General features: G+C 43.8%; 1 pseudogene; it reads right to left on the bottom strand.

Annotated features, from left to right (window-relative positions):
* LOC125883951 (selection and upkeep of intraepithelial T-cells protein 5-like) overlaps positions 1 to 24,294 on the bottom strand; it is a 73,171-nt pseudogene that overhangs the window by 19,752 nt on the left and 29,125 nt on the right.

Genomic DNA, 24,294 nt, shown 5'->3' on the forward strand with positions numbered 1-24,294 from the left:
GTTGTTGGTCTAGCCTTGCTGTATGATTGGCTACTGTACTTTCTTCGTGTTTTGGACATGTCTGAACATTTATTACACCGAACAGATGCTGCACAGCAGGGGTTGTAAAACATCCGCATTCTTAATTCCTCTGATCTCGGACATCCCGGCGCCATGCGCAGTGGTCTGGGCTAGGTGAGGTGTTGAATCAACACTTGTCGCTACTTTCCGGCGAGGTGACGAATCAACACCTGTCGACATTTTTTCCGGTGCAGGGGCGCATGGAGGGGCTTTTGATTAGCCAATAGTTAGGGTTTCATTGGAAACCAGCCCCCCAGAAGGAGGCGCTATGTTTAACCAATGAGAGCTGGATTTCATATGACGGGAGGGGCTTTTGATTAGCCAATAGTTAGGGTTTCATTGGAAACCAGCCCCCCAGAAGGAGGCGCTATGTTTAACCAATGAGAGCTGGATTTCATATGACGGTGTGTGTGTGTGGGGGAGAACCGGAAGGGGTGTGGGGTGGGGTGGGGAGGGGCAGGTGTGGGGTTCACGTGCACGCACGCACGCACGTCTCACGTGCACGCGCATTTCACATGCACGCGCAAAGCTGGTCCCCTTATACTACTTCTGACTGTGTCTGTCTGCTGCTTGCTGCAGAGCAGGTAGAGAACAGAGGCTTCTCTCAGACAGATTAACAATGAGCTGAAACTCATTATAAAGCACTGTAAAGCAGAGGGGAGCTGATCATCCACTCAAGGTTCACAGACACGTTAGCCCCTTTTTCACGAACATTTCCAGGAACTTTTATTACCAGGAATTTATTTACCTGGGTAAAAGAATTTCTGGTAATCTGTGTGGTTTGCATTTCCACTGCAGTTTATATTTAGCTCTGCCAGCTTATTGGCTGGTAACATAGTAACATTAGTGCTGGTAGAGAGTTGGGGCAGTCTGTCTCAGCCAGCAGCTAAAGGCTAAAAGTATTTTAAGATAAGTGTCAAACTAAGTTAGTCTACGTACAGACGGCTGTCATTTGACCTTATTAGTATCAGTTTACTATCAGCTGAACTAGCATGCTGTCCTTGTGTAAGACATAATGTTAGTGTCGGTGGATGAGAGACTGTGGACGCAGCATATTGAATATCGCTGTCTGCATGTTTACATGCTTGCTGAACACATGTATTGATACAGTACTGGCTTCTTACTCACGAAGGTGAGTTCTGTTCTGCTGTCTCTCCCCACCTACCATCCACTTAGAAGCCCTGATGATTACTTCCATCGCCATGGTTAAATGTCATTTATACAAAACTATTGATTATAACCCCCTTAAATCATTGTTTCATACATTTTAATGTGTGTTTGTGGTGAGTTTAAACCATTGTTTAATTTTATACACCTATGTGTGTGTGTGTTTGTGTACATGTCTCTTAAACATGTGGATATCTTCATGCTTGCTCTCCATCAGCATGTCATACTTCTTCTTCCACTCCATTTCAGCTGCTTGCTCCTTGTCCTCAACCTAACAGACAGACAGACAGACAGACAGACAGATGGATGTCAATTATCTGCAGGAAGTGACATTCTGACACAAAACCTGAGACTATCTGGACTGTTGAATCTAATGTTGTGTTCTCAGAGCTGATTGGCTGAATACAACTGTTTGTACATCACAGTCAAACTCAGACGTACAACAAATACACATTTAGCTGTCAGTTTTACTTGTATTATAACAAGTCTTTTACCTAGATGTTCTGTGTAATGTCCTGCAGACCCTGAGCTCTTTAACAGCTCAAAAACCTACTTCATAACACGTTCCATTACCTTAACACTAAATGACTTTTCCTTTGTTTATATAAAATTCCACTGATAATAAGTTTTAGTCGTTACATTACTGTTTCTGTAGAGCCTGTTTTAATACAGTGAATTATCATTGGCTTTGTTTCTGTGAATGGTGATGACTTTTTAAACAGCATGATGTCCTTCATCCCAAATAAGTTTTTTTTATTGAAGCTTTATGATAGTTTGTTTAAGAGAGGTCTAACAGGGAATTTGACCTCTAACTGACCCTAATCATAAGTGACATCACTGTATAGGATAGACAACATTATCTGTGAATGACTTTTAGACAACCAAAGTAATACATATTAAATCATGCATGGACCTGATACATAAACATGAAACTTCTGATCTGGTGAAATAACAATGGCTTATGTACATTACTGTAATTTGTAACCTTCATCAAATGTTCAGTTTGAGGCAAACAGATTGTTTGCCACTTTAACACTTTAATTCATATTTTGAGGTCAAAATAATAATTTCTGCACATCTTTCTTGTCATCTTTCTTTCACATAAACCAAGAAAGAGATACTTAAAACACTTTTAAAATCAGCTCTGCAATGTTCTGTGGGGAAGAACATTCACAGGTTTGTTAGAACTGAGGAACACACACTATTTCCTGAGTAAAACTGAACTACATATAACTATGAACCGCCACAAATAGTTTAGGATTAAAGTCTGAATTATTCAACGCAGAAAGCAACCCAGGCACCAGAAAAATGTTGGTACTGAACATTTCTGCAAACCATGGATATGTTACTTTTGCACATTATTATGTAGCGGATACACTCTAACCTAACATTTCAACCCAAACCCAAACGATTGGAGCCTTAAAAATGGGCCCTTATTAACAGCCGTGATTGGACCCTGAAAAGCTGATGGAATGAAATCGATAAGTCACTACTAAACACCCACGATTAGAGCCTTAAGATTCAATATAAATACACCGACGTGTTGCTACAATACACTCATGTTCAGAGCTTATAGGAAATGGAAAAAAAAAACAGAACTAGTTTTGTCATTTGCTCGTCTCTGACAGTGGTCTGCAGCTTGGCAAGTGTTACAGCATCCACCTATCCCTCCATCTCCTCATGACAAAGTCAGCCCATACTTTACGTCACTTTAGAATCATTGACACGATACATATGAAACGTACCAGTTTAACATGTTCATAGTTTGAATAAATGTATAACGCTAACATTTTCTACTGGCAACTTGGCAGCACAGAGTCATGATGATCTGTAATCTGTGATGAGAAGTTATAGAGGATAGGTGTTGCTGAATGTCCAGAAATTGAACTCAGTACTAAATGTTGCTGCAAATATTTGGCTGTTTTTCATATCCTGGCAGAGTGCGTTATCTGTGCATACACAAATAATGTATTTAAATTGGTTACACTGTTAGTATGGTACTCTGGTTAAAACCTATTAAAAATGAAAATGTGACTGCTTAGCTTGGGAAACAAAGTAAACAAACTGCACAGTCAGTGACTATGAATCCTTGAACTGAACTAACAATTCAACAAAGTCATTTATGATTCCCACCTCTACAGTGAACCGGCACACATGTTGACAGTGGACCCTCCTTACTAGAACTAGACTGGAAAATGTATTAGACACAGCAGAGTTAAGAAAGAGAGATGGACCTCCATGTTTTTGGACAGAGTCTCCATCAGCATCTGCAGGTTGGACTCCATCCTCTGAATCATCTGATTCTGGAGCTGCTGGACTTCAGCTTGTTTCTCACCAATCTGGCAGGAAAGAGAAGATGAGACACATGTTTTAATATCGATGCAAATTTGAATTTATGTGATACAACATGAAACAGCAACATAGAATCCTTCAGGCCTATGTAATGGTTGTATCTATATGTCTAATTGAAGCTGCTGTAAACAGATAAACATTTCTGGAGGTGTTTTTTTAATAACTCCTTTTTCTCCTTGGGTCCGTTTTCACTGGCGCAACTGCAACAACACGTCAAAAACATAAACTGTTCCCCAACATCAGCATCAGTCATTTCAGCAAGTGTCCCAAAACAATGTTAATGTTCAAGTGACACCGCTCTGTAGAGGCCGTCGTAATTAAGACGGGAGCAAAGGAGGAAGTCAGGTGAAGTTGTTATAGAGCGACAAAGTCTGCAGGAAGAGCAGGTTGGGATGGACTGATCAACAACACATTAGACTTTAATACCAGAGACAATTTTAAACTAACAGTGTTTTTCTTTTCTTAATGCTTGACCATGATCGTTCCATAAGCCATAAGGCTAAAGCCATGAGGCCTGTAACCTCTATTAAGTGGTCATTTCAACCAAAATTCCCCAGACTTAACAAAGTACTTGATTCAACCCAATTAAAAGTTGCAGCGAGAGCCAGCTTTCCTAATGTAATCAGAGCTATCGACTGCACACACATTGCTATAAAAGCGCCATCACAGGATGAATTTGTTTATGTCAGTTTATGTCGGATCACTTCTTTTTTAATTCTACGTGTGTACGCTTTTCTGCTTTTCCACAGCATTGACAGCCTCACACACACTCTCCCACTCACTCCTCTTGCATTAAGTATTGATGCCGGCGGACAGCGTGCCAAAAAGTACATTTTTGCGCGCCTCCACTTTAGTGAGCAGCGTCTCCAATTTGCATTCTGTGAAGTTTTTCTTTTTTCCTGTCTTACTCATTCTTTTGTTTTAGTTTTCTGATTGTGCAGAGAGGGGAATCTCAGGTGCAGGACCAATTAAAATATGATTTGCATATTTAAATGGGGGTGAGGACGGGGAGGGGTCGGGTACTGCAACATGTGCACTCAATTCCACGTTGATTGGGGATGTACAAAGGAAATGTGCTTGGATTCATACATACGCACAGATTCATACATATGGATGTTTTTGTGCATACGCCGTTTTCTGGATTTAAGCGTACGCCCCTGGTCTTTACCTGACTTGGTTCCGTAAGGGACTTGGACCCACACAGAGAAGCTAAACTGAAAACAAACAGGTAGGTGGCTGAAAATAATCTCAAGAGGAAAGGAAACAAATAGAAACCTTTTTGATTTTGGAGTCTAAATCCATCTGTTGGGTCTCCAGCTGCTTTGTTAGTGTCTCCACTTCCTTCTCAGCTTCTTCCCTCTTCTAAATTAAGAAACAAAGATACAAAGAAAATTAAGCATCATTATATTTTTTTCTTTTTCTGAGAAAGCTCAGCTCTCCACATTGCAGAATTTCTGCATTTCAGCAGCAAAGTTTCCTGTGTAGCTTTATCTCAGGGGTGTGGGTGGTAACATGGTTTACCCTCGCTATACTGAACACAAATTTGCAAATCCTAGAAAGGTGAAGGAATGACCTGCTAATCTCTCCCTATGACTGGCTAGTACTCATTGCCTTCACTGGTTGGATTAGTCAGGTTTAGGCAAGAGGAGTGGGATTGGTTCAGGTTAGAGTAAGAATGTCAGGGTAAAGCAGTCAGAGGCGGAGTGAGAGTAAGGCGGGTTATTCCTTTACCATGATAGGATTTGCAAATTCAGGCACCATACAGATACAGAATGTCCCTGCTGCTCTTCTGCTTTTATTCATTGTTGGGGGGCTGCACAGTTTATCTGTTAATGAACCCTTAATGCTTATCTGTGTTTTCATTCACGAGCCACAATCTGTACATTATATAAATGGACATATCAATGTAATAGATGCACTTTGTGTGGATTTTTTAATATTAGGAAACCAGATGCTTGTTTTATATTTTATTCATGTTTAGTATGTATTGTACTGATATCATGACTACTTACCCAAGGAGAAAAGAAGAGGACTTGTCTTTCTGTCTCCAGCTGAGGAAATGGAAGGACATACAGAGACACATGAGGACCATATTAAAGCATCTGAGCAATTACCCAGCCTGAGGGGACAGTTACACTGGGTACAAAATAAAACATTTGCTTCATCCATATTCAAGTGTATTTCATCTGCTACATGTTACTGAGTGGAGGTAAACATGGTGTACGTTGATCAAATTCATGTGCCTCAAGCTGCAGAAATGCCAACACATTCTCATCCCAAGTCGTCACATATCATCGCTTTGTCAGTGGACATTCGCAGCTACATGTCGAGCGCTTTCCGCATCCGCTGTTGACAAACTGGCTCAATGAATGTCACAAGTAGGGAGTCCACACACACACACGATTTAGAGAAAACAACATAATTTATCAAACTAAGATGAACTTAAATAACCAATGCAATGTGTAGGTCAGCAAAGTCAGTAATGTGTGTCAGGTGTGCTGTGGAGGTGCTGAAGTTACAAACCAAAAAGCCAATGATGGAACGTCAACAAAAGCACATGCTTAGGTTTAGAAAAAAAAACATTATAGTTTTGCCCTAAATTCATATGTGAAGTGAACACATGGTTTCCCGGTGAAAGTCCAGGATTTGTTGGATTCATCTACCACCCCTCCTGCCCGCCCCATAAGGGCTTTCCAGCTCCTTATATTACGTTGTTATTAGCAGTATTTCCAACTGATGCGGTCCAGCGGCATATCATACCAATGCAACCTGTGGCGTTCAGCCAATTATGAACCGACGCCGCCCAGCAACGTATCATACCACTGCAAAGCGTAGCTTTTGGCATCAGTGTCAAACACCAAAATCACTGACAAAGCGATGGTATTTGACGACTTCTGAATGAGAACAGGCTGAAAATGTTGAGTCATGACAGCTGACTCTCTCTCTATCTAGAGAAAGATGAAGATGAAACATGAACCTCTTTGTTTTTGTTCTCCAGCTCTTCCTTCACTGTCTGCAGCTCGTCCTCGTTCCTCTGCTTCTCTTCATGGAGCTGCTGCAGCTCACATTGTTTAGTTTCAACCTGGAAGGACAGAGAGAAGGTGATGACAATGAGAGACATGTTCACTGTATTAACATTTAAACTCAAAACATCTAAACATAAAGTCTGTCTGTATTTGGACTGGTCTTAGAATGACTTCATTTTGGAACTGCCCTGAACAAACTACTGTGAGTTTGACCTCATCTACACTATGGATGACACCAGGAATGTGTCTTCACACTGAAATCAATGTGTTATATTATGAAAGTAAAGATGGACCTCCTTCCTCTTGGTCTCCAGCTCTTCTTTCAGAGTCTGAACTCCCTTCCCAGCTTCCTCCCTCCTCTGCTGCTCCTCCAGGAGCTGCTGCTGAGATCTCTGCTTCTTAATCTGACAGAGGAGAGAAATGAACAAAGACCAGATGTGAGACGTAACTTTATTACTGACAGTACCAAATATTGATATGCATTTATGGCTTATCTCTCTTTTGCTGTTATCTCAGTCTCCACTGATATTTGTCTTCATCTTCATCTCTCTGTCTGTCTCAGCTGTGCCTCATCTGTTCCATTCAACCAGATCTCACAGAAATACGTGAAATGACCACGACCTCTTAAAACCACATTCCGTGGTGGCAGCACGTAATGGGTTAAAATTATGTGCCGGTACCACGGAAACAATGCCAAGGTAAAGTCAGTTAGGATCCATTGTCGTGGTGGACACATGAATTCCCTGATTCAACAACGTCACGTCAACCTGGTTTTCCTCAGTGATATCTTTAACATTCCTGTACACACACAAAAACATGAAAGTGTCCTTGATAACTCAGCAATATGACAGGTTAATGTCAAGGCCATAAAAGCTACTGTCTGCCGACTGTGGGCTTCAGTCCATTTCAGATTGCCGTCCGTCTGCTGTAACCGAATCCAAACGCCACTATCTCTGTTAAGAAAAGTGTGTGTGTGTGTGTGTGTGTGTGTGTGTGCATCAAATCTTGTACCATGGCAATATAATATATTCATAGAGCACTTTTCATACAATACTTTACATGTTAAAGGCAGAGCCCCCCCATCCCCAACAGATCCCCCACATACCCCCTCACCTCCCTCACACCCATTCCGATGTGATTAAAAAATAGAAGAGAAATAAAAGAAAAAATAAATAAATAAATGAATAAATAAATAAAAAGAAAAAAAATAAGGCTGAGCACGGAAGAACCAGAGAGGAAACACCATCACAGGGAGCCATCCACCGCCGGCAACCCAGCCACCCTCCACCCCACTAGGGGAGAGTGGACCCCAGTCCTGCGCCACCTCAGCCAGAACCAGCGGCCGCGAGGCAGCCGGCTCCCACTGAGGAAACACTGGAGTTAAGAACTAAACTATGATAAATGACCTAAAATATTAAGATGTAGGCCTAACATAAAATAAATTCGTTATTAAATAAATTAAAACATATAGCCCACAGTAGATAAAAGTAGAACATGGTAAAAGTAAATACAATAATAGGCTAAATAGTATCTAAGCAATAATAAAGTGTCTAAACAATAATAAATATTATCTAAGTTATCTATTAGGCTACCATTCCACTCTGTAAATAGATTTTAAAATTTCAATATGATTTTAATATTATCTTTGCTTATTTCATTATTGTTATTATTGGTTTTACTTTTTAGTAGTATTGTATTGTCTGAGGATGACTCATGTTAGTAACTATCTACAGTAAAAAAGGAAAAAACAAGCAAAGAAACAAACAAAACTCATTTTATACACGGGGCCTTCAAAGTGCTCTCTGAAACTACACCTGGCATGGCTTGTGTCCAAAAAATGAAAAAATCTAAACTTTGTCATAGAGCTAAACCAAATACATCATTGGAAAGGTCTCAACCTGGAGAGTAACACATGTCAGTATGAAGATTCTACATGGCTCCTGCTTTCAGCCATTGACCTTTGAACCTTGACCTCAGTGCATGTTTGAGGGCTTATAACTCAGCAACGAAAGGGGGTACAGACATGGGACCAACTGTTATAGAGAGCTCTTGACCTCAGCTATCATGTGAGTGTAGTCAACAACTGAGGGTGCTGTCAGATATGGCTAAAATATGGATAAAATGAATTTTCACCCATTTAGAAATTAGATATTTAAAATCACAAGTTTTACACAAGTGTGTTTACCATCCCCTTAAAGTCCACAGTGTACTCTCAATTCAGTATTTACAACTTCCAAATCTGGGAAAAACACTTAGATTTTTTAAAAACTACAATTCCCTGGGACCGCGCCATGCAGTTTGATACATATCAGCAACATAGTTGCAGTTCGTCTGATTTGCAAAGTAGGGCTCTAAAGAGGGTTGTAAAAAGATATATATACCCAATATATCTTATATCTAGTAAAGCTGAACTAGTTATTACACTGCACCTAGATGAACTGTGTTAAGAAAAAGTAAGGATATCGGCTAATTTCAGATATTTTAGCTGATGCTCTAGAAACAGCGTTTTGGGACTCCGGTTGTAGAGTTGTCAAATAGTGTCGTAAAAAAGTAATAGTAGTTATTATTATTATTGTTGGTGGAAAATTATGACAGAGGAATATATTTGCCGTTTTAATATCAAGTACACTTTCGTGTTTTTGTGTGTATACAGGACGTTATTGAATCAGGGAATCCGTGTGTTCACCACGACAAAGGATCCGAATTGATTTTACATTGGCATTGTTTCCATGGTGCCGGCACATAATTTCAACCCATTACGTGCTGCGACCATGGAATGCAGTGTTAAGAGGTTGTGGTCATTTCACGTATTTCTGTGAGATCTGGTTGGTCCCATTTTTCTTGAACCTCTGATTGTCCACACATCAGTAATAGTTAGCTCTCTGTCACAGCTGCTCTTGTCTCCTTAATTCCTTTCTAAACACAGATTCTGTTTCTCTACTTACATGTTTGCTTTTCTTTCCCCCTTTTCCCTTTAATTCCTTCATTTGCACTGTTTCAGTTGTCATGAGTTGCTCACTTTCTTCATCAGAAACAGACTGATCTTCAGTTTTGTTGGTTTTAGAGCTGTTCTTCTTGCTTCCTCTGTCAGTTTCACCACAGTATCTTCTCTTGGTCTCTGTGTAAAAGTATAGGCAGTAGAGTTTTAGGAAGGTATCACAGCATAAAGACATTTCAGTCTAAATCGCGGTATAAGATGAGCTATAAATATCCTGACTCCTGACAGTTTGACTGACTGGAAATAAAAGTAGATCTTTCAACACATTTTTAATCAACACCATAACCACCAAAAAACTCACATTTTGATCTCAAATTTAATGTACGCAGTTTATATCACTGCTCCCTGTAAACCCTGTGAGAATAACTTGACATTCACAAAGCATTGAAAATTAATTTGAGACTTACTGATTATGTTTTGCCTCCATTTCCACAATAAAAGGAGGAGTAAGACAATAAACATGACGATGCAAACAGCCAAACCAACAGCCAAACCAGTAATGATGGAATAATTGGACTGGACCTTAAAGAAATCATCTGAAATGATAAAATACAAAATAACAGAAAGTTTAGATAAAACTGGAGCTCAGCTATCAAAAACTAAAACAATGACCTGAATATTTCTACCTGGAACCTGGATGTGTGTCTCTGTGGTCTGGTTGATGTTCCTCTGTTGGACTCTACAGGTGAAGCTGTTGCTGTGTCTCTTCTCCACAGTCACTCTGCTGCTGACAGTATAGAGGTCATCAGGACCTCTGACTGTCTCTGTAGGTCCAGCAGAGAGGAGCTTTCCCTCACCGTCCAGCCACAACACCTCAGGCTCTGGATACCAGCCTGCAGACTCACACTGTAACACCACTCCACTGGTGGTTTTATCAATCCCTGCTAAACTGATGACAGGTGAGGAGACGGCACCTGATGACGGGCAACAAAAAATAAATTCAAAACACCACATTAACAATTAAAAGGAAGCACTATTGTTCAGAAATATATGAACATGAATATATCCTCTGCATTCGTGCAGCCTTTGGAATTATTTGGTGTAGGCCACTCCCTCAGTTTGTCATTTACAACAGAAGATTAGCCTTTTACTTGTAACAGTAGTTTCTATGTCAACACAGATGGTCCCTGAACTCATGACGGGGCTGCTTTAAGTCAGTGGGGTCACATATTTACTGTCACCAAGAGCAGAGTTGGAAATTCCAAACTAATTCACATCTGAATGTTGGTTCTGAATATCTGAATGTCACATAATGTGGATGTTAAACTCTTTTAGGTATTCTATTACATCAGCCTACTGAGGAAATATTTCTTTCCATAATATTTATAAGTGAAATGTTCTCAGGAAAAGTGTTAAATCATCATTTACACTGATGTTTGATGACTGTGGCTGTACTCTTTATCTCCCTACACCAGAAGAAAGCTCTGTTGACCTAATTCTTTGTACACTATGTGTCCACTTACCAACAACAAGCTCAACAAAAGAGTCTATATTCAGTCTTGGAATGAAGCATCTGTATCTTCCTGCATCAGAAGGTCTCACATCAGAGAGCTTCAGTGAAATGTTTCCTCTCTTCAGTTCATCAGTGAACAGTGATGTTCTTCCTCTGTAGGATGGATCTTTACTATATAAATAGTCCTGACCAGCACGCCACACAAGGACAAATATAGGATTCAAGTCACGTCTCGTCCACTCCAACGTCATGGCAGCAACGTCCACTGCAGGTTCCAGATGACATGGCAAGATGATGTCATCACCAACTGTTGCTACTACTGGCTGAGATGGACCCATTAACTGAGACTGACCTGGAAAGAAATAAATCTGTTTATCAATTCCTGTAGTAGGAACCACTTAAATCTGTTCATCTCTACAAGGCTCCTGATACACCATGTAGACGGTGGGCAGAACGCGTTTTTTGTGTTGTTGATCGATCTCCATCGATAGAGTACACAGTTTTTTGTGTGTCATACAATTCTATCCACCTTATTTTTCACGGAAACACGGAGGCAAAACAGAACGCAGCCAGCTTCCATTTTTTTGTGCGACACTTCCGGTCCAGCACTCTTACCACTGTGTAAATGGGAATCGCCTTGTTGTTTACCTTGCTGAGTTTAGCTATATATATGTATATATCACATTTTTCACGTCACTATATCACCGTTTAGACTAATCTGATGTTTCTAAAGTCTATAAACACAATGACTGAACAAACATTACTATTTCTGTGTGCCCATTTTGTAATTAATAACATGGTTATCGTAGATTAGCTGGGCTAACCGTTAGCTGTTAGCCGTTAGCCGTGTCTGCATGGTAATAACTCACTAAACTCACAAAGTGGCCCGAGAAAAAATATTTTCTCCAGCGGATGTCTTAGTTACAACATGACTGAGCTAACTGGAGTAGTTTCATGTCGTATCCGCCAACGGGAGGCTTTTAACGGATGACGATCCTGATGTTAGCTTTGCTGCTGCTGTTAGCTGTCCCTGTCAGCTGCAGCCACTGATGCTTTCTAGACATCGTGATTTCCCAAAACTGAATAAATACCACACATAGCAACACAAAACTGCTTTGCTAGCTCAATCATGTTGTAACGGCTGGATGGTTGATGCGTACATGCTGATTCAGGTGCTATCAGAGCCGATCCGCGCATCACTATGGCTTAATGATCAACTCAGTCAATTAAAACAACCCGTCCTGTGTTAGGAGTGCATGTCGCTGACAGAAAGAAAGAAAGAAAGAAAGAAAAGGGAAAAAAGATAGAAAACCAGTGTACACCTCACATATTTATTTCTCACAGTTGCGCACACGTTTGGCTGGCATGCAGAAGCGCCGTCTGTGTGTCTGTGTGTCGAGGGTGTGAGCCGCAGCTTCAGCTGCTCAGAGAGGCAGTGTAGCCCGGTGTGTTTTTTCGCTGATTCGGTTCTGCAGGTTCTCTGCTGGTACACTGGAGACGGGGATCAAGCAGTTTGTCTCACTCAGGATAGACTGTGCTTTTCTGGTTCATAGTTTATGATTGACGTGCGATTTATTCGCGTTTAGAGGGAATAAATTTCCGTTATAACGGAAACGTGGGCACAGTTATCTATACAAAATACACAGACTAACTAACTAACTGATTGACTAACATAAACAACTGAAAATTGAAAAAAAAAAATAGCTTGCACCGTTAGCTCCGGTAAGGGAAAGCGGCTGACGGGAAGTCAAGCACAAAAAAAAACGGAAGTTGATTACTATTTACTTCCGTGTTTGAAAATAAGGTGGATAGAGTCCGGGAGAATTTGTTGGCAGCTCTGGTTTGATCATATATTTTCACAAACTTGTATTTTAATTGTCACTCTGCTCAGGCAACTTGCAGGATAACTCTAGCTGATGAACCAATCAGATTGTAGTTTAGAGAATATCAACCAATGGCAGACGGCCTTAGGACCCAAAAATGTAAACAGGGAAAACTGACAGCTCCGTCTTTTTTTGACTTATTCTTGTGTCAAAATGAACAATTTAATGTAAATATATGGTATATAATCACCATCATCATTAATATATGTATGTAACATGATTGTATAATCTTAGAGTTTACACAAATCCCTTTGCAGGTGCTAAAAATGGCCAGTGTTGTGATTTATTTTTCTATGTATGCCCCCGTTAAGTTTCTTTTATATTGCTGATAATAGTGACAGCCTACAGTCTCTGCGTTGTGTTGTGATAATGATGGTGGACTAACGGCTAACAGTTAGTAACGTCAGTTGACTCCAACAAAGACACACAGATGCTCCGATGTCGATTCAGTGATCACTGTTTATTGCTTACAAGCACTTCGGGGTCTGGGGGATACAAGCCCGGTCTCAGTAAAACTATTTAATATAAATAAAATCATAATCAAAGGAAACTTACAATACTAATAAATGACGTCAACATGACGAAGCTTAATAATCCTCGTACTCGTACTCGTACTCATCGTCCTCCGCTTATCCGGGTCCGGGTCGCGGGGGCAGCAGCCTCAGCAAGGAAACCCAGACAGTCCTCTCCCCAGCCACTTCCATCAGCTCTTCTGAGGGAACCCCGAGGCGTTCCCAGGCCAGCCGGGTGATGTAGTCCCTCCAGCGTGTCCTGGGGCGGCCCCGAGGTCTCCTCCCGGTTGGACATGCCCGAAACACCTCCCAAGGGAGGCGTCCGGAAGGCATCCTTACCAGATGCCCGAACCACCTCAACTGGCTCCTCTCGATGTGGAGGAGCAGCGGCTCACCCTATCCCTAAGGCTGAGCCCAGCCACCCTGCGGAGGAAACTCATTTCGGCCACTTGTATTCGCGATCTCATTCTTTCGGTCACTACCCAGAGCTCGTGACCATAGGTGAGGGTTGGAATGAAGATCGACCGGTAAATCGAGAGCTTCGCTTTCTGGCTAAGCTCCCTTTTCACCACAACGGACCGGTTAAGCGCCCGCATCACTGCTGACACTGCCCCAATCCGCCTGTCAATCTCCCGCTCCATCCTACCCTCACTCGTGAACAAGATCCCGAGATACTTAAACTCCTCCACCTGAGGAAGGACCTCCCCCCTGACCTGGAGTGGGCAATCCACCCTTTTCCGGCTGAGGACCATGGCCTCGGACTTGGAGGTGCTGATTCTCATCCCAGCCACTTCACACTCGGCTGCGAACCGCCCCAGTGAGAGCTGGAGGTCACTGTTCGATGGAGCTAGGAGGACCACGTCATCCGCAAAAAGCAGGGACGAGATTCTCCCATCACCCTCCACCACTCGGCTGCGCCTAGAAATTCTGTCCATAAAAGTTATGAACAGAACCGGTGACAAAGGGCAGCCCTGGCGGAGTCCAACCTCACCGGGAACAGGTCCGACTTACTGCCAGCCACGCGAACCAGACTCATGCTCCTTCGGTACAGGGACTGGATGGCCCTTAGCAAGGCCACCCACCACATAATCCAGGTGCACCCCCCACAGGATGCCCCTGGGGACACGGTCGTAAGCCTTCTCCAAATCCACAAAACACATGTGGACTGGTTGGGCGAACTCCCATGCCCCCTCCAGCACCCTGGCGAGGGTAAAGAGCTGGTCCACGGTTCCACGTCCGGGACGAAAAACACATTGCTCCTCCTCGATCCGAGGTTCAACTATCGACCGGACCCTCTTCTCCAGCACCCTGGAGTAGACCTTACCGGGTAGGCTGAGGAGTGTGATCCCCCTGTAGTTGGAACACATCCTCTGGTCCCCTTTCTTGAAAAAGGGGACCACCACCCCGGTCTGCCACTCCAGAGGCACTGCCCCCGATGTCCAGGCAATGCTGCAGAGGCGTGTCAGCCAAGACAGCCCTACAACGTCCAGAGCCTTGAGATATCCGGGACGAATCTCATCCACCCCCGGGGCTCCGCCGCCTCGGAGTTGTTTCACCACCTCGGCGACTTCTGCCCCAGAAATTGGACGACCCGCCCCCGAGACCCCGTCTCTGTTTCCTCACTGGAATACGTGTTGGTGGGATTGAGGAGCTCCTCAAAGTATTCCTTCCACCGCCCGACAATGTCCCCAGTTGACGTCAGCAGCTCCCCGCCCCCACTGTAAACAGTGTGAGCAAGTTGCCGCCTTCCCCCCCTGAGGCGCCGGACGGTTTGCCAGAACCTCTTTGGAGCTGATCGATAGTCTTCCTCCATGGCCTCACCGAACTCCTCCCATGCCCGAGTTTTTGCCTCCACGACTGCTGCCGCCGCGCTCTGCTTGGCCCGCCGGTACCCGTCAGCTGCTTCCGGAGACCCACAGACCAACCATGCCCTGTAGGCCTCCTTCTGCAGCCTGACGGCTCCCCTCACCTCTGGTGTCCACCAGCAGGTTCGGGGATTACCGCCGCGACTGACACCAGCGGCCTTGTGGCCACAGCTCGCAACCGCCGCCTCAACAATGGCAGAGCGGAACAAGGCCCATTCAGACTCAATGTCCCCCTCCGCCCTCGGGACGCGGTCGAAGCTCTCCCGGAGGTGGGAGTTGAAGATCATCTGGACAGGTTCTTCTGCCAGGCGTTCCCAGCAGACCCTCACTGTTTGTTTGGGCCTGCCAGGTCTGCGCGGCGTCTTCCCCCACCATCTGATCCAACTCACCACCAGGTGGTGATCAGTTGACAGCTCTGCTCCTCTCTTCACCCGAGTGTCCAGAACATATGGCCGTAGGTCAAATGATACGACTACAAAGTCGATCATTGACCTGTGACCTAGGCTGTCCTGGTGCCACGTGCACCGATGGACATCCTTATGTCTGAACATGGTGTTAGTTATGGCCAAACTGCGACCCACACAGAAGTCCAATAACTGAACACCACTCGGGTTCAGATCGGGCAGGCCGTTCCTCCCAATCACACCCCTCCAGGTCCCGCTGTCATTGCCCACGTGAGCGTTGAAGTCCCCCAGCAGAACAATGGAGTCCCCGGTTGGGGCACTGTCCAGCACCCATCCCAGGGACTCCAAAAAGGGTGGGTACTCTGAACTGTTGTTCGGCGCATAAGCACAGACAACAGTCAGGACCCGTTCCCCGACCCGAAGGTGCAGGGAAGCAACCCTTTCGTCTACTGGGGTAAACCCCAACGTACAGGCAGAGAGGCTATCAGAAAGCCCACCCCGGCCCTCCGCCTCTCACCCGGAGCAACTCCAGCGAAGGAGAGAGTCCAACCCCTCTCAAGGACTAGGGCTCCAGAGCCGGAACTATGTGTTGAGGTGAGGCCGACTATATCTAGCCGGTAACGCTCAGCCTCTTCCACAAGCTCCGGCTCCTTCCCCGCCAGAGAGGTGACATTCCATGTCCCAAGAGCCAACTTCTGTAACCGGGGATCAGACCGCCAAAGCCCCCGCCTTGGTCTGCTGCCCAATCCACATTGCACCGAACCCTTCTGGATCCCTCTGCAGGTGGTGGGCCTGCAGGGGGACGAACCCATGTAGCCGGTTTGGGCTGGGCCCGGCCGGACCCCATGGGCGAAGGCCCGACCACCAGGCGCTCACCCACGGACCCCAACCCCAGGCCTGGCTCCAGGGAGGGGCCCGGTAACCCTCCGGGCCGGGTACACAGATCCTTGATCATAACCATCATGAAGGGGCTTAATAACCGTTAAATAATAAATTACATGGTCAACAGTCTAACCTTGACCAGGATCAAAGATCATACCTGTCAAGTTTTGGATCTGAAAATAAGGGAAATTTTCCGGCGCCCGCCGCAAACCGTCCCACCACCCCAACCAAGCTCCAGTATCCCTTACATTTTAAGACAGGTGTACAGGAAATCTAAAATAACCACTTGTCAACCACTTACTAACTACAATTAGGTGATCAGAATCTGATAGGCCTACCTTTGTTGACATTGAAATGCTGTGAACATTCCTACGTTATAATACAGGGTTATTATGTTATTATAATATGGGAGATTTACGGGGAAAAACTAATACGGGAGGACAGCGGGAAAGAGGGGTAAAATACGGTAGTTTCCTGGCCAAAACGGGAGACTGACAGCTATGTCAAAGACTTATTATATTACAAATTACATAAAAGACACTATTGATACCGATGAACCAGTACACATTGATAATCACTCTGAATGTCAATATAGTTATAATTAGTAATAAAGTCTCTCTCAGATCAGCTATACATTAATATTTACAGGTTTCCATTTAACAGTCACACACTCACGTGGGGGATACAAGCCCTGTCTGACTTGTTCCCCCGGTGATGGGCTTTATAGCTGCATCGTTACCTTGGATACTGTGTAGCCAAGTATTAAATTTGAAATATAAGATAACAGCATAAAAATATGAAAACAACACAAATATGTACACCTTACAACTATTAAATAAAGGTAAAATTACTGGCAAAATTATATTCTATATTACAAGATGTTGCTATTCGACATAGTGACCATTTAAAGCTCAACTCATGTATTTAATGTAACATGCAAGAGGCATATGTTACATCTGCTTCTCATATTATTCTAATACTATACAAAAGAGTAATTTTAATATATATGTATATATTTCTTAATAATAGACCCTAAACTGACTAGTTTATAAGCTTCTAGAGTCTAATGAATGACCTAATAAACTACAATATACAACAAGTGATGAGTCTGAGTCGTTTTCTCCACTTGATTTGATTTTTTTTTTTTTTTTAATGTCATCTCATTTGCATCAACCCAAACACATGTTTACCTTAGCTAGCACATCTGCAGCTAAGGATGCATCCTGGAAAATATGGAGTGTTGTATGCACAACTCCTAATATCATACGGTTTTCAGCATTTGTAAGAAGTTCTCTGAGTGGGTCAGTTTTGATACTAAAGAAAGCCAAGTTGCTACCAAGCTGTAGAAAAATATGCTTTAAAGGAAAATGTCTCTCCAAGTGTGCCAGCTAATGCTGGCGACCACCGAGAATGTTATATGCAATATGCCAACAGAAGAAACATTGAGAGAGCTCGCAAGAATAAAGAGAGGGCAATACAGCAGATTGGTTTGTACAACATTGTGGTTTTGACTTTGGACAGTACATTCAATTTCAATTTTCATATCATAAATATTCATATATCATACAATGGTGAAGTATTCAGATCCTTTTGTTCAGTAAAAGTACTAATACCATAGTCATCACATAGTTTGATAGTTAGATAGTTTGCGTCTGATTTCCTGTCAACTCCATGGTCTCTCGAACCAGCAGGCGAGGATCAAGATGTCATACGTGTGTCCAGACGATGTGTAACAGCCTTTCAGTCATTCAGTCAGTGGCGGAGATGAAGACGGCCCGTCGATGTCGTCCATGACAGCGGGGCCCGAGCAGTGCAGTCAGGATACTCTGAGCGTTAGCTGGGTTACTCACAGCACAGTCCGTTTATTCCTCAGGTTCTCCTCATCGGAAACTATGAACTGCAGCCTCATTAGTAAGCTGAGTTAGCTGTACTGCGGCTAAAAGTCCATTCACTTTGCTAGAGATGAATGCTAACAACACATCGGTGGCTAATGAGCTAATACACAACGTGAATAACTGTTCAAAACACTTCAACTAAGTTAACGTTAGAAATTTCTTCAGTTTCTCACGGAAGATTTGCAGAAAATGTCCAGGTGAATACTGTCGGTTAGATAGCATACAGACCATGAATAAAGCCTGACTACATACTTTTTACGGTGAACTCTGGTCAACTCCTCTGAGCCGTGTTTACTTCCTATTTGGACGAATATCATTGGCACACTTCAAGTCAGGTGACGCTGGAACTTGTTTTTGATTGGTTTGCGGTATAGTACGCCATAGCGTTTGCCTGATTAGTTTATCAAACATAAGTTTAGTTTTCATAAAAATATGATCGAATTGAGACTGCCAACAAACGGAAACTTGTTCAGAAAAAATATATTAAGTTAATGTTAAAAAAGCAGCTACTCTATCGCTGAGGATCGTTCATTTCAAAAACAAAAGCAGATAGCGACCTTCGGCCCACCGCCTAATGATACTGTGCTCATATAGACCTTTAATCTGAGTAAACCAAATGTTTGTCATAAGTTACAGAAACCTGAAGGAGGGAGAGAGCTTTGCTGACCATGAAACATCTTTGATGTCACATCTATAAGTTTTTCAGGAAATGATTTATTTTAGCCATATCACCAGCATCATCATCAGACTGACATTTTAATGTGGCCAGTACTTTATACATACACCAAAGACAACACATTCTCACTCTGACCTCGTCACATGTTGGTCATGGACTTTCCACGTCCACATACAACGTGGGTGTGTTGTTGATGTTCTGGGACACTGTGTCAAGTTCTGCCTGTTACATGCATTGTCTGTTTTCAAAATATACTTCTGTTTTCACAGGAAATTTTATGTTAACATACTGTCTCTTTAAATAAAACACACTCCCTCGGTACAACATCGCAAATTGACTTTTTTTTTCCTTCAACAACTCACGCATGTAGTTGGATTTAGGAAAAAACAAGAGCAGCGTTTGGCTTTATAATCTTACCGGATGCAAACACTGCTCTCTCAGGTTAATGTCTTTGTTTGTTGGACCAATCCACCTCCGCTCCCGCTCACCCTGATGTGCTGGATATCTCCCTGATGCGCTGTTAAATTATGACAGCGCGTATCATGCCGACCCTGAAGGACACCTTTTTTCATTGGTTTCTCATACTGCAAGTCACTGCCCAACAGAGCATGTGAGCAGAGCAGAGCGGGTGAAAATCTCCGCTCCTCGCTCGCAGACCTGTCACTTTGCGCCGCTCGTCCGCTCCGCTTGGTTCTGCGCATTCTTCGCTCCGCTCCATCATAAATTTTATCCCGCTCCACTCGCTCACCACTCCGCTCAAAAAACTGCGCCGCACTACCCTAACCTGTAATCTTCTATTCACAAATAAAACATGAGCTTGGTAGATTCTCTGGGGAAGCCCTCTCCCCGCAGTTATGGACCGTTCTACATGGTACCGCTGGCAGGGTGGAAATAAATCAAAGTGTAGAGCAAACGGACAGGGTTAAGCGGCCGACCTCCGGGAAAGCCCTCTCGCCTCTCCCCGCAGTTAGGGACTGTTCTCCAAGGTACCGCTGCTTCTCTTCTCAGTTTCTTTTCTGAAGTACACAGTAAACTCCATAGTTTTGAAAGAAAATAGTGTGGGTGTGCGCAGGTGCAAAGATGCATTCTGGGTGGGGCATGAGCGACCGGAGCGAAATTGGAGGGAGAGATAAGGCTCCACTCCACTTTTTAAAAAAAATATCCGCTCCTTGCTCAACATAAAATCCTTCCGCTCCCCGCTCCGCTCACATGCTCTGCTGCCCAAGCATCGGAGTCTCCCAAAGACTGTATGAAATAATAGATGTAGTACCATGAGAACACCCATTGGTGTGTTGACTCCCTTTCTGAAACCTGGAGGTTGGTATTTTGGCTGTCGCCATCTAGGTATTTGGAACCAGAAGTCAACATATTTGAATGAGAGGGTGGAGATCATTTTAATACTAGCTGCTTTATTGAAACAGTTTATTTACAGCGATGGTTATCTATGATACCCTTGTGCTTGAAAGTCGAGTGCAAGGTCAACAACTACATTTGTAAGGTACGCTTACCGGAACCTGATCAGTAATAAGGTGAAAGATGGATTTAAATCTATTTAGTACCTGAGGCTGAAAAGGTCATATTGGAGGTTGGTAAATCATTCCTAATAAAATCATTCCCATCTCAATTGGTTATGGGGTTGCGTCAATGTAGGAAATAAAAAAAAGGCTAGATATCCAAAACAGTTTAATGTTTTTTTTTTTTTTTTTGTCCTCACATTTTTTTTAATTTATCAATATTCTGAGGGCTGGATGGAAAGCTTTGGCAGGCCAGATATGGCCTACAGACCTCCAGTTGATAATCACTGGTCTAATGTGTAGGATTTAGTGATGTCTAGCAGTGAGGTTGCAGACCCGAATCTTCCCCTGTGTGCCAAGTGTGTCAGAAAACTATGGTGGATGAGGCAATTACATGAAAACACAAATGGCCCTGTCTGAATACCTATTATATACCATTGCCTCTAAATTCTACAAACTGGACCTTTAAACCCACTTCAGAAAAACTGACCATCAGACTCCTTAGAAGGTCTGTTAGTACAACTAAACACTGAACAAGACTTGATAGGTGAAAATTTTTACCAAAGACAGTATGGCAATTTGTAAATATACATACTAACATCAACATGAATGCATGGATTCTGTTAGAATTTTCAGGCTCTGCCCTCTGTGCTTCAACTCAACCAGTGGCGGCATTTTTTTACTTCAGAGAAAGTGCTTGAATAACTGAAGTGCCAGTGTCCAGAAAGCACAGAAAAACAGTCTTTAACCTTTCATTTAATGACATATACTGAATTGATATGATTTTGTAATTATACTTGATTCAAGGCCTCACTGTGGCCTTGAGGTTGTATGAGTGTGTGAGTTACCTCTAACAGAGTGTGTCAGGAGAAGATGGAAAGCCAACACACTGAGGGGTCTGAGCTGAGACTGAAGGGACCGTCCATTCCTCTGACGAAGCATCTTAAAATTCTGAAAAAGCAGTGATACATTTTATGGAAAAATATGCTTTTGAATTGATGTCAGCAACAATAAATAGTGCAGACAAATATAAAGTCATTCCTGAACATGTTTTGTGGTGTATGTGACTCTCGGACTTGATTTAGCAATTTCCCAAAATTAATTGCTCACAGACTCTCTGTCTCCTGGATCATGACCTGCATGCCCACAGCAAAGCCAAAACTTAGAAACAAGAAAAATTACTGTGCAAACATAACATTTGCAACTAACTTTCAAGCAACAAGGAGAACCAAGTTGAGTTAGCACACAGCGTCTAACTCTGCAAAGACTCTGTGCAACCAGCTTCCTCGGATCTGCAACTTTGGAACAAGGACTCAACAAAAGACTGCAGCTGGAACCATCTTCCCAGCCTTCTTCTGCTGGCTAACAGAGCAGTACACCACCAAGTGACTCTTTCTCCCATCCATTCAAGGATTGGTAATGTAACAACTGGGCATAGCTTATCACAGCTTTACAGGCAGAGCAAGACTGTTTAACTTGTTGTATGAGATTTAATGCTATTTACTGAGTATTGTTGTGATAGATTGCAGTTAGGTCATTGATTAGTTGGCTTTGCCAAAGCTAAGAGTTGAGTTTGCTAATACTGTTTGCTAATACTGGCGGTAGGCTCCCTCTTCAGCAGGTGGTGATCAGTTGACAGCTCTGCTCCTCTCTTCACCCGAGTGTCCAGAACATGTGGCCGCAGGTCAGATGATACGACTACAAAGTCGATCATTGACCTGCGACCTAGGCTGTCCTGGTACAACGTGCACTGATGGACATCCTTATGTTTGAACATGGTGTTAGTTATGGCCAAACTGCGACCCGCACAGAAGTCCAATAACTGAACACCACTCGGGTTCAGATTGGGCAGGCCGTTCCTCCCAATCACGCCCCGCCAGGTCCCGCTGTCATTGCCCACGTGAGCGTTGAAGTCCCCCAGCAGAACAATGGAGTCCCCGGTTGGGGCACTGTCCAGCACCCGTCCCAGGGACTCCAAAAACGGCGGGTACTCTGAACTGTTGTTCGGCGCATAAGCGCAGACAACAGTCAGGACCCGTTCCCCAACCCAAAGGCGCAGGGAAGCAACCCTTTCGTCTACCGGGGTAAACCCCAACGTACAGGCAGAGAGTCTGGGGGCTATCAGAAAGCCCACCCCAGCCCTCCGCCTCTCACCCGGTGCAACTCCAGCAAAGGAGAGAGTCCAACCCCTCTCAAGGACTTGGGTTCCAGAGCCGGAACTATGTGTCGAGGTGAGGCCGACTATATCTAGCCGGTAAAGCTCAACCTCTTCCACAAGCTCCGGCTCCTTCCCCGCCAGAGAGGTGACATTCCATGTCCCAAGAGCAAAGTTCTGTAACCGAGGATCGGACGCCAAGGCCCCCGCCTTGGTCTGCTGCCCAATCCACATAGCACCGAACCCTTCTGGATCCCTCTACGGGTGGTGGGCCTGCAGGGGGACGAGCCCATGTAGCTGGTTTGGGCTGGGCCCGGCTGGACCCCATGGGCGAAAGCCCGACCACCAGGCGCTCACCCACGGGCCCCAGCCCCAGGCCTGGCTCCAGGGCGGGGCCCCGGTAACCCTCCGGGCCGGGTACACAGATCCTTGTTTTTATCCATCATGAAGGGTCTTTTGAACCGTTCTTTGTCTGAATTTAATACTTTAATTATTAATCACAATTCCAAATTGATGGTTTCATAAACTTTATAAGACTGATATCATTAACTGGCTATCATTTTTCCCTTTTCGAGAATGGTGCCCCACGAGGTGATTTAATGCAAAATAAGGAACATTATTTAACATAATTACGTTTAATACTTTATTAATTATTTCAGATAGCCAATCTGATACTTTAATTGGAGATCTATTACATGGCCAGGCACGCCTTAAGGCTTAAAGGGACAGTGCACCCAAAAATGAAAATTCAGCCACTATCTACTCACCCTTACACCGGGGAACGCTCTGGTGAAGTTTTAGAGTCTTCACATTTTTAATTTTAATTTTTTAAAATGTTATATACTTTATTAATCCCGAGGGGAAATTCAGTTTTTCATTCTGTTGTCAATTACACACAGGTCCAAACACACACATGCACAAACAGGACCTATACATGCACTAAGTGGAGAGATGTCAGAGTGGGCTGCCCATGACAGGCGCTCTGAGCAGTTGGGGGGTTTGGTGCCTTGCTCAGGGGCACCTCGGCAGTGCCCAGGAGGTGAACTGGCACCTCTCCAGCGACCAGTCTACGCTCCATATTTTTAATCTGGACGGGGACTCGAACAGGCGACCCTCCGGTTCCCAACCCAAGTCCCTATGGACTGAGCTACCCTTGCAGAGATCGGCGGGGGGAGCAGCTAGCACACCTAATGGCTGACGGCACCCCAGACTAACATCCAAGAACACAAAATTGAAACCACGAAATATCTCCAACATGCTCATCCGCAGTGATCCAAGTGTCCTGCAGCCCCGACATAAAAAGTTGTTTGGAAAAACGTCATATGAACTCTGTTTTTAGCCGCACTGTAGCCTGTAGCTCTGACTGCTTCTCTGTGCTCCGCGCTCCCCCCCCCCCCCCCCCCCACTCCCTTGAGTCCTGGAATTGTTCCCTACATAAATGGTGCCCCTTGG

This window comes from Epinephelus fuscoguttatus, linkage group LG23 (assembly GCF_011397635.1).
Source record: "Epinephelus fuscoguttatus linkage group LG23, E.fuscoguttatus.final_Chr_v1".
In the NCBI taxonomy this organism is placed as follows: domain Eukaryota; kingdom Metazoa; phylum Chordata; class Actinopteri; order Perciformes; family Serranidae; genus Epinephelus; species Epinephelus fuscoguttatus.